Genomic DNA, 15,303 nt, shown 5'->3' on the forward strand with positions numbered 1-15,303 from the left:
TACTAGGCAAAAGTGAGGACTGCAGATGCTGGAGATCAGAATCTAGATTAGTCTGGTGCTGGAAAAGCACAGCAGGTCAGGCAGCATCCAAGGAGCAGGAAAATCGACATTGCGGGCAAAAGCCTTTCATCAGGAGTATTTGGATTACGCCTGGTGCTACAACCATAACCTAGCGAGGGGAGAGTTTTAGATTAGATTAGATTAGATTACTTACAGTGTGGAAACAGGCCCTTCGGCCCAACAAGTCCACACCGCCCCGCCGAAGCGTAACCCACCCATACCCCTACATCTACATTTACCCCTTACCTAACACTATGGGCAATTTAGCATAGCCAATTCACCTGGCCTGCACATCTTTGGACTGTGGGAGGAAACCGGAGCACCCGGAGGAAACCCACGCAGACACGGGGAGAACGTGCAAACTCCACACAGTCAGTCGCCTGAGGCGGGAATTGAACCCGGGTCTCAGGCGCTGTGAGGCAGCAGTGCTAACCACTGTGCCACCGTGCCGCCCAAAAGTTAGGAGGATAGAACAGATGAATGTGTGGCTGAAGAGCTGGTACATGGGAGAAGGGCTCACATTCTTGGATCATTGGAATCTCTTCTGACGTAGAAGTGACCTGTACAAGAAGGACGGATTGCATTGGAACTGGAAGGGGACTAACATACTAACAGAGATTTGCTAGAGTGGCTCAGGAGGATCTAAGTTAGTACGGTGGTTGGGGGGGATCCCAGGGAAATAGCAAGGGAGGAGATCAATCTGAGACTATTACAGTTAGGAAAAGGAGCAAGTCAAACAGAGCAGGCAGGGACAAAGCAGAGAACAAGGTAGCACTGATAAACTGCATTTATTTCGATGCAACAGGGGAGGCAGATGAACTCAGGGCATGATTAGGAACATGGGACTGGGATATCATAGTAATTAAGGAAATGTGACTCAGGGATGGACTGGACTGGCAGCTTAATGTTCCAGGATACAATTGTAGGAAGGTTAGAAATGGGGGCGATGGGGACAAAAGAGGGGGAGTGGCATTTTTGATAAGGGATAGCGCTACAGCTGTACTGAGGGAAGATATTCCTGAGAATACATCCAAGGAAGTTATTTGGGTTGAACTGAGAAATAAGAAAGGGATGATCACCTTGTTGGGATTATATTTTAAAAACCCTAATAGTCAGCAGGAAATTGAGAAACATTTGTAAGGAGATCTCAACTATCTGTAGGAAAAGCAGGTTGGTTATGGTAGGGGATTTTAACTTTCCAAACACAGACACAATAGTGTTAAGAGTTTAAATGGGGAGAAAGTTGTTAAGCATGTTGAAGAAAATTTTATGATTCAGAATGTGGATGTACCTACTAGAGAAGGTGCAAAACTTGACCTACTCTTGGGAATTAAGGCAGGGCAGGTGACTGAGGTGTCAATGGGGGAACACTTTGGGATCAGCACCCATAATGCTATTAGTTTTAAAATAGTAATGGAAAAGGATAGACCAGATCTAAAAGTTGAAGTTCTAAATTAGAGGAAGGCTAATTTTGATGGTATTAGGCAAGAACTTTCAAAAGCTGATGGAGAACAGATGTTTGCAGGTAAAGGGATGGCTGGAAAATGGGAAGCCTTCAGAAATGAGATAACGCGAGTCCAGAGACAGTATGTTGCTGTTAGGGTGAAAGGGAAAGCCAGTAGGTGTAGGGAATGCTGGATGACTAGAGAAATTGAAGTTATGGTTAAGAAAAAGAAGGAAATAGATGTATAGACAGGATAGATCAAGTGAATCCTTAGAGTATGAAGGGCGTAAGGGTATACTTAAGAGGGAAATTAGGAGGGCAAAAAGGAGACATGACATAGCTTTTGGAAAATAGTGTTAAGGAGAATCCAAAGGGTTTTTATAAATACATTAAGGACAAAAGGATAACTAGGGAGAGAATAGGGTCCATCAAAGATCAGCAAGGTGGCCTTTGTGTGGAGCCGCAGGAGATGGGCGAGATACTAAATGAGTATTTTGCATCAGTGTTTACTGTGGAGAAGGGCATGGAAGATATAGAATGTGGGGAAACAGATGGTGATATCTTGAAAAATGTCCATATTACAGTGGAGAAGGTGCTGGATGTCTTGAAATGCATAAAAGTAGATAAATCCCCAGAACCCATTCGGGTGTACCCTAGAACTCTGTGGGTAGGTAGGGAGGTGATTGCTGGGCCCCTTGCTGCAATATTTGTATCATCAATAGTTGGCTAACATGGTACCACTATTTATTAAAGGTGTTAAGGAAAAAGCCAGAGAACTATTGGCCAATGAGCCTGACATCGGTGGTGGGCAGGTTATTTGAGGAAATCCTGAGGGACAGGATTTACATGTATTTGGAAAGGCAAGGACTGATTAGGGATTGTGAGCATGGATTTGTGCATGGGAAGTAGTGTCTCATGAATTTGACTGAGGGTTTTGAAGAAGTGACAAAGAGAATTGATGAGGGTGGAGCGATGATCATGATTGATATGGACTTCAGTAAGGCGTTCAACGAGGTTCCCCATGGGAGCCTGGTTAGCAGGTTAGATCTCATGGAATACAGGGGGAACTAGCCATTTGGATACAGAACTGGCTCAAAGGTAGAAGACAGAGGGTGGTGTTGGAGGACTTGTACACTTAATGATAAGGTCCTAGGGAGTGTTGCAGAACAAGGACCTTAGAGTACAGTTTCATAGTTTCTTGAAAGTAGAGTTGCAGGTAGATAGGATAGTGAAGGTGTTTGGTATGCTTTCCTTTATTGGTCAGAGCGTTGAGTATTGGAGTTGTGAGGTCATGTAGCGGCTGTACAGGACATTGGTTAGGCCACTTTTGGAATATTACTTGCAATTCTGGTCTCCTTCACATTGGAAGGATGTGTGAAACTTGAAAGGGTTCAAAAAAGATTTACAAGGATGTTGCCAGGGTTGGAGGATTTGAGCTATAGGGAGATGCTAAACAGGCTGGGGCTGTTTTCCCTGGAGCATCAGAGGCTGAGGGGTGACCTTATAGAAGTTTATAAAATCCTGACTGGCTTGGATAGGATAAATAGGTAAAGTCTTTTCCCTCAGTTGGGGAAATCCAGAACTAGAGGGCATGGGTTTAGGGTGAGAGGGGCATGATATAAAAGTAACCTAAGGGGCAACATTTTCATGCAGAGGGTGGTACATGTATGGAATGAGCTGCCAGAGGAAGTAGTGGAGACTGGTACAATTGCAGCATTTAAAAGGCATTTGGATGGGTAAATGAATAGGAAGGGTTCGGAGGGATATGGGGCACATGCTGGCAAATGGGACTGGATTAGGTTAGGATAACTGGTGGGCATGGACGAGTTGGACCGAAGGGTCTGTTTCTGTGCTGTGCATCTCTGTGAATCTAAGTCTTGCTGCAACTGAGCACGGTGCTGGTGAGAGCACACCTAGAATACATAGTGGTTTTGGTCCCCTTGTTTAAGGAAAGATGGCATTTCTTTGGAGGCAGTTCAGAGAAGGTTCACTCAGACAATCCCTGGTATAGAGGGATTGTCTGATGAGCAAAGGCTAAACAAGGACTCTATTCACTGGAGTTTAGAAGAATTGAAATATTAGATTCTTGAGGGCTTGACGGTGTAAATGCTGAGAAGATGTTTCTCTTCGTCGGACAGTCTAGGACCAGAGGGCATAGTCTCAGAGTGAAGTGGTGCTAATTAAAGACTGAGATGAAGAGGAATTTCTTCTCTGAGAGTTGAAAGCCTTTGAAACTCCTTGCCATATAAAGCTGGGGACCGAATCCCTGTGTATATTTAAGGCTGAGGTAGATTCTTGTTCAGTAGGGGAATTGAGGATTATGGGAAAGCGCAAGAAAGTGGTTCTGAGGAATGTCGGATTAGCTATGATCCAATTGAACGGTGGAGTAGGCTTGAGGGACCAAACGGCCTATACCTGTTCCAATTTATCATGGTTTATTTTGTAAATTGTGTTCCCTTTCCTCTCTCAAAGAGTTGCACAACTTTAGAAGTTCCTCAGAAAGAAATGGAGGCTGAGACAATATTTTTAAGGCAGATGTAGTTAAATGAATCAGGGAATTCAAAGGTTATTGGGGAATGCGCAATTCAAGGGGATCAGCGATGGTTTTATTATATTGAAGAGCAAGCTTGAGGGGTTGAATAGTCACTCTATTCTCTTATTTTGTATGTTCATAAGATGCACATATTAAAAAATTAAATTTGGCCATAAGACTTTCAGGGATCTATTGTGTTTGTCACTAGTATCAATCTGATGTTATGGACTTTTCTAAATGCAAAGTCTCCCAACTACACGATGATGCTAATGACGTTGTTGGTCTTAGCATAAAGTGTGGTAATGAGCATTATTTGAATTTGGCAATGTAATAATCAATACCTCCTGCCCCCTCCCCCCCTCCCGCCCCCCCCCCCCCACACACACACACACATACACACCATACCACATAGACACAACAATCTTTCTCTACAGCAAGTATATCCATCCTTACACAAAATCAGAAATTGTTGAAGAAAGTCAGCAGGCCTGGCTGCATTACACAAAGAAAGCAGAGTTAAAGTTTTGAGTCTTGTGATTGTTCATCTGAACATTGTAGGCCAAAACATGATTTCATAAAGAAGCTGGATACAGTTTGGATTGGGACTAGAGTGATCAAAACATATGGGGGGAAAAGCAGGAACAGGCTATTGAATTGGATCACGAACCATGATCATCATGAATGGTAGAGCAGGTTTGAAGGGCTGAATTGCCTACTGTTCTTTTTTCTGTGTTTTTTTTATAAACAAATCACGTTACAATCTTTAAATTCTGAAGGTGAATCATATCAGACTTGAAACATTAACTTTGTTTTTCGCAGATTCTGTCACATCTTAGTTTCTCCAATATTTTCTGTTTTTATTAACCATTGTTTTATTCTGTTCCAATTGACAGGAGTCAAGTGAATACTGAATAAATTCATGCCACACCCATAAAAGCCATTTCTTTTAATTTTTTAATGTTCCTGACTGTGGACTGACATGGGAAAATTGTGAAAATAAGAAGAATTAGTAAAGGATTGCTTCACCTTTTAAGAGCACACATCTAGGCACTCATTGTATGTAATGTTTACACAGCTGCTTGTTGAAACAATAGTGGAAGCCTAATTTTCAGGTGAGTTTGAGCCAAGGGATGTGTACAAATAGAGTTCTGGCTGTCAAAAAGTAACTGGTTTGTGGACTAATAATGAGTTAGCAATGCAACAGTCTACCACCTGCCAACAACTATGTAACTGATTACCAGTTATCTGAACAGCTTAGTGATATGAGCATTTTGGTGGGAAACATTAGAGCTCTGCCAGAGAGGAGCTGTTTTGCTCTGTGGTAAAAAGTATCTCAAGATAGCCAAATTATTTTCCCTTTCCAATTGTTGTAAACTGTGATTTATAAAAGAAGTCAAAAGACTATAAACATGATCTAGTCACCCTGTGCCTCCTGTACATAGAGAAGGAAGTCTGGGAAGCAATGTTATGATCAGCAAAAGTATCACCTCAGAAATCCCTGTACACGAACTCCTGAACAGTCTTTCCAGTCCTTCCCTCCTCCCATAGCACTCATTTTTTTGTGTTTGTGTGTGTGTAACAGGAGAGTTTATAAAGGGCTTAGAGTTTTAACTATTAGACTCATCTGAATGGTTCATAATTAATTAGCTGTAGCTCGAGTCTATTTATTTGTAATGAAAAGTAATTCTGATTAAGTACGGAAACCTGGACCATGTTTTCTGTCAACCTGGGTCTGAAAGTCAGGTAAATTGGAGACTTCTGCATTCTTTTAAAATCTTTAACTTTTGTGACCAGTCCAGGAACAGTGAGGGCTTGATTTCCAGCATGTTTTCCCAGTGAACAATCCATACAATTTAACATCATGCACAATTAACAGTTAGTCTTGAAAAAGTAGTGAAACTTCTGCTTGCACTCCTGCCACTCCGCCCCTGCCCCAGCAATTCATGTGGTGGAGGGACTTCCATACTGCTCTCAATAAGGCATTCAAGCAACTGCAACCAACAATTAGTGAAGGGTTAACAATAGAGGTGCAGTTCAGGATGGCTTGCAAGTTGGAGGGAAACGTGGACATTCTAAAGGTTTGTTCAACAACTTTATCCCCAATCCCATCCAACAGAATATCTTTTTGCCAAAGAAGAAATATTTAGAAAAGTGTTAATATGATAAGCAGGTAAGGAACTTCAATTGGCTAGTGTCTGACTTTATATGCCCTCTTGTGTAAGGTTACTTAGCACTGTTTACTGGACAATAATTGTATTCGCAAAGTCGAAAGCATTGAACAAAACTGAACATTTGAAAGTACATCTGAACATAAGAGTTAGTAGCTGGAGGAGGCCCCCTAGCCTGTGCTATCAAACAATTACAATTACAGCTGACCTGATTGTAACCTCAAATCTATATTCCAGCCTATCCTGAAAAAGCCTTGACACCCTCGTTACTAAATGTCTCCTTATGATTCCAATCAGCAAAGTTTGTTTTTCCCCACTCCTTATAATTGAATGTTTCTATGAAGTTTCCAAAACATTCTCCCATAAGTGTGTAGGCTTTGTTTTCAGCCAAAAAAGGGTTAACTTACGGAATGAATAATATTAGAACTCACAGCACTCATGACTATATGGTTGCCCCATTTCCCAGTCTCAGTAGATGTTCTTATTGGGTGGAGAGATACTTGAAACATTCACTCCAATCTAAAGAGCATCCTGTTTCCATGACAACTCACTGTTGCCAGCATCCACCAGCAGGTTCAGGTGGTACAAAGAGAGAGAAAAAGAATTGTCACAGAATTTTCTTTTTGTCTCTTCCAATATTAGCGGCAGATTTATAAAACCTTGTTTGACAATTAATGAAAATTATGTGATGGCAATCGGTCATCATTTGTGCAGTCGTAGAGTGTGTGAGTAAGTCTCAACACAGTGGTCTCCGTTTGGAGGTGAGTGTCCATTTACACTGTAACAAAATGTAATTCGATGAATACTAATCGGATCAATACGGATGTATTTCGGGTAAAGTGGTCACATCTGCTAAACTGATAACTACATCAATTGGTAATGCTCAGGATGGAAGCTAGACTTGTGGACTCCATGATGAGTTTGATACATGATCATACACAACCTCATTCCACGCTCTGATGGTTCAGCTTGGCCATCAACTCATGATATTATATTTGACCATCTTTCCATTGGATCATTTGGAATGTGTTGCAAAACAGAAGAGGTGGACAGGCAAATGCTTATCTAGATGTGAAGATGCACTATTGGATGCAGCAGAAACAAAGGCAGACATCCCATGAGGTTATGCTATTGGTTTGGGGACTGAGTGAAGCATCAAACATCCTAGTGGGTTGCATAACACTGCAGAGGGATTGAGTATCTTCTGCTCTTCACTCTGCTTCTCAGTGTATAATATCAATGATTGATTTAGTTTGGAAAAATACAGAGATTTGAAAGCTTTTTGACAGATTGAAGGAAACGTATTTGGGCTGAGACGCCAGAATACTTTTTCCTGGAAAAAAAGATTGTTCAGAGTAGTTTATGAAATGACCTCACCTGATGATGAAGCACTCTAAAAGCTGGTGATTTCAAATAAACCTGTTAGACTATAATCTGGTGTTGTGTGTGACTTCTGACTTTGTCCACTCCACTCTAGTCCAACACCAGCACCTCTGTATCATTAAGTCTAAGATCTTAGTTGTGTTATGCTTCAATGCAAAGGTGTCACAGATCAAAGGGCAGGAAAATGTGCTTTGAAATCTTTCAAACTTAAATTTATGAGGCTTTCTTTGTTTTATTTTGTTTTTATTTCTTTTGTGTAGTAAACTTCTGTTTTATTGTTAAAACCAAATCTGCAGGCTTGCATATTTGTATTTCAGAGAAAAGCCACCACTACAAATGGGAAGAAAACAAAATGTATCAAATTGATTTCATTTTGGGATCTGACATCAGCTGGGGCATAACAACGGGGAACTCTATGTGAATTGGAGTCATACTTTACACTGAAAGTTCTGGAATATGATACCTGTAATGTGTTTTCAGAAATTCTGCAATCTCATTTGGTAGGCATTGACATCAGCTGGTCTAACATCCAGCAGTCAGAATAGTAGTTGAAAGTGACAAGATATTCAGTTTCTGACTGGAGTGCCAAGAGCTCTGTTTCAGTCTAGCTCCATGGGCTGTCTGCAATTACATATTATATGCATCTCTGGTTTGTTTAGCTTGGTATTCATTGTAAGCAGTGTACAATGAATGTACAGTGTAATGGTCATTGAGTCACAGAGTCATTCAGTATAGAAACAGGCCCTTTGGCCCACTATGTCTATGCTGACCAAACACCAAACTATACTAATCCCATTTCCTGCACTTGGCCCACTATGCTCTGGCATTTTAAGTACTCATCCAAATACGTCTTAAATGGTGCACGAGTATATGCCATCTTAGTCAACACATTCCATTTCTCCACCACTATCTTGGTGAAAATAATTCCTCAGATCCCCTCTAAACCACTTACTCCTCACCTTAAACTTGTGTTGTTAGACTGGAAGTACCTAATGGGTTCTTCAATGTCTGATCGCAATAATTATAAGAAGATATGTGCACTTCAATATGCAGCTATACATGGTGGCACAGTGGTTAGCACTGCTGCCTCATAGTGCTAAAGACCCGGGTTCAATTCCCGCCTCAGGCACTGACTGTGTGGAGTTTGCACATGCTCCCTGTGTCTGTGTGGGTTTCCTCTGGGTGCTCTGGTTTCCTCCTACAGTCCAAAAACGTGCATGTTAGATGAATTGGCCATGCTAAATTGCCTATCGTGTTAGGGGAATGGGTCAGTGTGGACTTGTTGGGCTGAAGGGCCTGTTTCCACACTGTAAGTAGTCTAATCTACTTTATGTATACACAAGCAAATGTGCAAATCTATTAGTTTAAACTACTTTATACCAATGCAAACTAATGAGTCTCACATCCTTGGTTTCACGCCAGGGATTTTGGGTGGTTGGCACTTAGAATTTTATCTCAGATTCTGTGGCCCCAGTCTTACCAACCCCAGCCAGTGGTCAAGACCCATGACCCCAGTCCCATGATCCCGGTCTGATGGGAAAGTGCAACAATGGGACAAAGTCCCTAATACTAATACTATTCTGGTTATGTGCTGTATCACAGTATCGTGGTACTTTCATACTTTTCCCTGCATTCCATTGTGCAGACAATAAGATGAAAACATCTCCAGATGGCTGTGTTAAATACATAAAAGAATGGTTCCTCCAGACAATTAAGGTTATGCAGTTACCTCCCAGACAAAACAGGCTGGTATTTTTTACATCAGGGCTGTTTTCTTGTATTTTTCCACTTTGTTTCAATTATCATGTCCAATTAACTCTTAAAAAATAATCCTTAATGATCTGGTTTGGGGATATAATTTTTAAGCCCAATACTACAGCCCTCTGGTCTTAGATAGGTCTCTGGATTAGTGGTGCTGGAAGAGCACAGCAGTTTAGACAGCATCCGAGGAGCAGTAAAATCTCCTCTGATGCTGCCTGAACTGCTGTGCTCTTTCAGCACCACTAATCCAGAATCTGGTTTCCAGCATCTGCAGTCATTGTTTTTACCCTCTTAGATATGTCTGCCAAGGGGAAGAAATTCTCACAGGGCGAAAGTGAGGACTGCAGATGCTGGAGACTAGACTCAAGATTAGAGTGGTGCTGGAAAAGCACAGCAGGTCAGGCAGCATCCGAGGAGCAGGAAAATCAATGTTTTATGCAAAAGCCCTTCGTCAGGAATTCCTGGTGAGGGGCTTTAGCCCTAAATGTTGATTTTCCTGCTCTTCAGATGCTGCCTGACCTGCTGTGTTTTTCCAGCACCACTCTAATCTTGAGAAGGAATTCTCACAATCTATCCTGATTTGCCTGTCGTGATTTTGTACACCTCAATCATATTCTCCCTCAGCTTCCTCTGCTCCAAGGAAAACAAACCCAGCTTATCCAGTCTCTCCTCATTACTGAGACGTAACTGGCAAGTAACATTGTGGTGCTGGAAAAGCACAGCATGTCAGGAATGATGAAGGGCTTATGTCCGAAACGTCAACTCTTCGTATTCTGTCTGTGAACTTCCTTGCTCCTATATTCTATGCCCCAGCTAATAAAGGCGAGCTGTATGCCTTCTTCACCATCCTGTCTACCTGTGCTGACACCTTCAAGGTGCCTTTGTTCCTCAGTACTCCCTAGGGACATACCATTCATTGCATATCTCCTTTCCTTATTAGATTAGGATTAAATGCTCTGCCCCATTCACCAGCTGATCAATCTCAGACTGGAGCCTGAGACCATCTTCCTCACTATCATCAATGCACCCAATTTTCATAGTTACTAATTATACCTTTCATGGTCACATCCAAGTGGTTAATGTACATAACAAATAGCAAGGGTCCCAACACTTGATCCCTGTTGGCCTCTGCTGGCCTTAGGGTTCCAATCCCGAAAGCAACCACCTCCCCTCCCCCCCTTGACCTCTGCCTTCTATTTGCAAGCCAACTTTGCCAACTTGCCTTGGAGTCCAGTTAAAGTTTGGACGAACCTTCCATGTGGGACCTTGTCAAAGGCTGTACTGAAGTCCGTGTAAAGCACATCATCTGCACAACTTTCATCAATGCATTTCAATACCTCTTCAAAAAGTTCAATTAAATTTGTCGGAGAGGATCTCCATTAATAAATCCATGCTGAAGATCCCTGATCAGTCCCTGCCTTTCAAGTATCGATTTATCGTGTCTTTCAGAAATTTTTCCAATAATTTCCCTCCCACTGACATCAGACTGTAAGTACCTGGCCTATTCCTGCTGCCTTTCTTGCACAAAGAAACCACATTAACTATCCTCCAGTCATCTGGCATTTCACCTGTATCCAACAAAGTATTAAATGTCTCCACCAGGGCTCCAGCAATCTCCTCCTTTGCCTCACACAGCAGCCTGAGATACATTTCATTGGGCCATGGGGATTTACGCTCCTTTATGCTTGCCAAAGCATCTAATACCTCATCCTTATTAATGTTAAGATATTCTAGAACCTCACCATCCCAACTGAAATTCCTGCCTACAATGATTTTCTCGTCTGTTAGTACAGATGAGATTGTTCATTTAAGACGTCACTCACATCTCAGGCTCCATGCACAGATTGCACCTTTGGTCTCTAATAGGTCACACCCTTTATCTTGTAATTCTCTTCAACTTAATATAGTTATAAAATTCCTTGGAGGTTTTCTTGATTCTATCTGCCATAGATGTTTCATAGTCCCTCTTTTCCCTCCTAATTTATTTTCAAGCAGCCCATGGACTGTCTATATTTCTGAAAATTGTCACCTGCTTTTAATGCTGAAAATGTGTTGCTGGAAAAGTGCAGCAGGTCAGGCAGCATCCAAGGAGCAGGAGAATTGACGTTTCGGGCATGAGCCCTTCAGGAATTCCTGAAGAAGGGCTCATGCCCGAAACGTCGATTCTCCTGCTCCTTGGATGCTGCCTGACCTGCTGCACTTTTCCAGCAACACATTTTCAGCTCTGATCTCCAGCATCTGCAGTCCTCACTTTCTCCTAGAAGATTTTAACCTGCTTTTAATGCCCTGTATTAACTAATGTTTCTTTTCCTTTATTAGACTCTTGACATCCAGGGTCCCCTGGATCTGCTGCCCTTGCTCTTCCCTCTCAGAGGAATACACTGGCCCTGAATTCCCACTCTTAGCTTCTTAAAGATTCATACTTTTCAAATGTAGATTTACTTACAAGTAACTGCTCCCAGTCCATGTTTGCCAGATCCTGTCTAATGATTCTGAAATCAACTTTCTCCCAATTTAGATAATTAACTTCAACATTATCCTTATTCCTTTCCATAATGACTTTGAAGCTTAGAGTCACAGTCACTATCTCCAAATAACAGAAACTTCAACCCCTTGACTGGCTTCATTCCCTAGGATTAGACCTAGCACCGCCCCATCTCTAGTCGGACTATCTATGTACAGGCACAAAGTGCTCTGCTGGATGCACTTTAAAAATTCTACCCCATCTAATCCTTTCACACTAAGGCAATCTCAGTTAATGTTAGCAAAGTTGAAATTGCTGACTGTTATAACTTCATTTCTCTCACCCCTCTCTGTGACTTGCTTACATATTGGCTCCTCCACCTCCCTCTGCATGTTACATGGTCTATAATATAATTCCAGCAAGGCAAATGTCCCTGTTGTTATTACTAAGCTCTACCCAGATAGCATCAGTTTGAACTCCTTCTGATGGTTTCCTTTTTCGATAATGCAATGCCCCACCTCTCTTACATTCCCTCACCATCCCAGATGAAACTTCCATACCCCAGTCTGTACAGCTGCCAGTCCTGTCCTTCCTTCAACCATGTCTCAATTGTTCCAACAACATCGTATTGTAATGTGCCAGTCAATTTCTAAATTAATCCAGATTACTCGGCAAGATCCTTGCATTAAAATAGATACAATTTAGCTCTCTCAGATTTTCTTTATCCTGCTCATGCCTTCTCCATCATGGCTTTCCTTCTATATCTGATTGGATCTTGCTCCCGACATTATATCGACTCCGTGTCCCATCCCCTTCAGTTTAAAAACCAGCCCATCAGCAGGACTAAACCTCCCAGCAAAGATACTGACCCATTCTGGTTCAGGTGCAACTCATCCAGCTTGTACTGTTCCCACCTACACCAGAAACCATTCCAATCATCCAAAAATCTAAGGCAGTCCCTCCTCTACCATCCTTTAGGCAAGTATTCATCTGACCTATTTTCCTATTCCTGTATTGAGCAGCACATAACACTGGCAGTAATCCAGAGATTACAGCCTTAGCATCTTCCTCTGTGACCTACGACCTAAACTCCTGTTACAGGGCCTCAGTTCTTTTTTTTTCTCAATGTCATTAGTGCTGACATGTACCATGACTGCTGGTTGTTCACCCTCCCCCTTCAGAATGTCCTTCAGCCTTTCTGAGACATCCCTGACCCTAGCACCAGGAAAGCAACATACCAATTTGAGAGTCTCGTTTGGAACTACAGGTCCCTTTTAAATCTTTTCCTTCTCATTTTCAATATGTGCCCCCTAGTTTTAGCCTACCCTACCCTGGGGTGAAGACCTTGGCTATTTACCCTATCCATGCCCCTCATGATTTTATAAACCTCTGAAAGGTCACCCCTCACTCTGACGCTCACAGGGAAAATAGCCTCAGCCTATTCAGCCTCTCCCCATGATTCAAACCCTCCAACTCTGGCAACATCCTTGTAAGACTTTTCTGAACCCTTTCAAGTTTCACAACATCCTTCCTGTGGCAGGGGGACCAGAATTGAATGCAGTATTTCACTAGTCTCTGAGTCCACAGCTCTCCATCAAACCCATAGCCCCAGTCCAGTCCAATGACAGAAACAACACATTTTTACTGCTAATGTTTGAAGAGCTGGATGCTCAAGGGCTACTCCCAGCTGGCAGGTTCTTTGATATAAGTAATTAATAATGTGCATGAGAAAAGCAACGGGCAACCACGGCATGTGTGATTTATTGCCCATCGCCTTTGAAAGTGAAAGGTTCTTATGAGTAACTGATGAGAAAGTCAAGACTATGAGGCACAGAGAAATGAGCAGAGCACATGCCCTTCGATGTCTAACTATTATGGAATAGTCAGAGGAGAATTGAAGGCTGATATGTCAGACCTACATTGTTAAGGCCCTATTTCCAGGGTAAAGGTCTGGTCTTTAAGAGCTTCCCCTTCAAAAGACACCTGCAACTGGAATGGAAAGCCAAATAACTTCACAAGAGGCCAGTTTCCCATCACCAAGCCATTCTTTATTTACACGCGAAAAGTTCTTGACACTGATCCAGCTTCCATACAGCCAGCTGTCAGAGTGAACAGAACCTCTGACATCCTGTCGTTATTTGTCAGCCGAATTCCAAATGTAAGTTATTTTTTGTACATTCCTCAACATACATTTCTTGAGTAGGGTAATATATTTCCAATGCAAAAATCAGACCAAGGTTCTTAGTGGTGTAATTTTTAGAAAGTTAATTCATTCGGCATCACTGACTGGGCCAGCATTTATCACCCATTCCTACTGGCCTTTGAGAAGATGGTGGTGAGTTACCACATTCAACTGCTATGTTCTATGTGCTGTAGGTGTACCCACAATGCTCTTAGGAAGGGAATGCCAGGATGTTGACCCAGCCACACTGAAGGAACAGTGACATATTTCCAAGTCCGGATGGTGATTGGCTTGAAGAGGAACTAGCAAGTGCTGGTGTTTCTGTGCATCTGCTGTCCTTGTCCTGTTCGGTGGAAGTGGTCATGGTTCTGGAAGGTGCTGATATTTGGTAAATTTCTGCAGTGTATCTGGTAGATGGTACACCTTGCAGCTACTAAGGGTCGATGGTGGAAGGAGTGGATATTTGTGAATATTAACGCCAGTGAGGTAGGATGATTGTTCCTGGATGGTGTCAACCTTTGTGAGTGTTGTTGACACTCAAGATCTGATCCAAGACTATAAAAAGTTATAAAGAAAAGGTGATAAGCATTTCAGTGATCCTGTTGACATAAGCCATTTTACGAATCGTGCTGCATAACTGATTTCTCAAGCTATTATTTTCACAGTAGAGGGCTTATCGAGTGACCATTTTCATGTTTCATCTCCAATTCCTTATAGAATGGAAATATCTGCTTATATAACAGTTTGAGTTTTTAAGTGAAATCCCTGTTTACATAAGAGATAAGAACTGTCAATCTATTGAATGTTTTCTATATCAATGGAAATTAGTTTTTTAATAATGATATCACCAAGGGCATATAGCTTTATTCTTTGTCCAGAATGCTCCCTGATGTCAGCCTATGGATACTCATTGAGTTGGCATGAAGCAAGAGAAACAATGGTGAATGAATGAATGAATGATTTATTGTCACATATTTCTTGGGAGATACAATGAAGTATTCTGTCAGTACAATCTGGCGGCATTTTTAGATACAAAAGTATAAAAGGAAAGTACTTACATCAAGTTCATCTTCATCAGCCAGGATCCCAAACACAGATCCAGGACTTCTCAAAGGCCCCCGCTCCTGGTCTATCAAAGCCAATAGTCCCCTGTGTCAGGTGAGGTTGGCATTGAGTTCACATTATGGTTATAAAAGACCATGTTGTAGGAGCCAAAAAGGCAGAAGGGTCAATAGGAGATAGGTAGATGAACAAATACTGACATAGATGTGAAAGGGAGTACAGCGGGCACAGCAGCATGGGTTGGTA

The 15,303-nt window shown here is 42.0% G+C and overlaps 1 protein-coding gene across 1 annotated transcript in view; it reads left to right on the forward strand.

Annotated features, from left to right (window-relative positions):
• Positions 1 to 6,900: 6,900 nt before the first annotated feature.
• The window catches only part of npas2 (neuronal PAS domain protein 2), a 290,102-nt gene continuing 281,699 nt past the window's right edge, over positions 6,901 to 15,303 (forward strand). The window contains exon 1 of the mRNA XM_072595560.1: positions 6,901 to 6,966. The gene's annotated coding sequence lies outside the window, so the exon portion shown is untranslated. The remainder of the gene's footprint in view (positions 6,967 to 15,303) is intronic.

Source organism: Chiloscyllium punctatum, chromosome 25 (assembly GCF_047496795.1).
Source record: "Chiloscyllium punctatum isolate Juve2018m chromosome 25, sChiPun1.3, whole genome shotgun sequence".
Taxonomy (NCBI): Eukaryota; Metazoa; Chordata; class Chondrichthyes; order Orectolobiformes; family Hemiscylliidae; genus Chiloscyllium; species Chiloscyllium punctatum.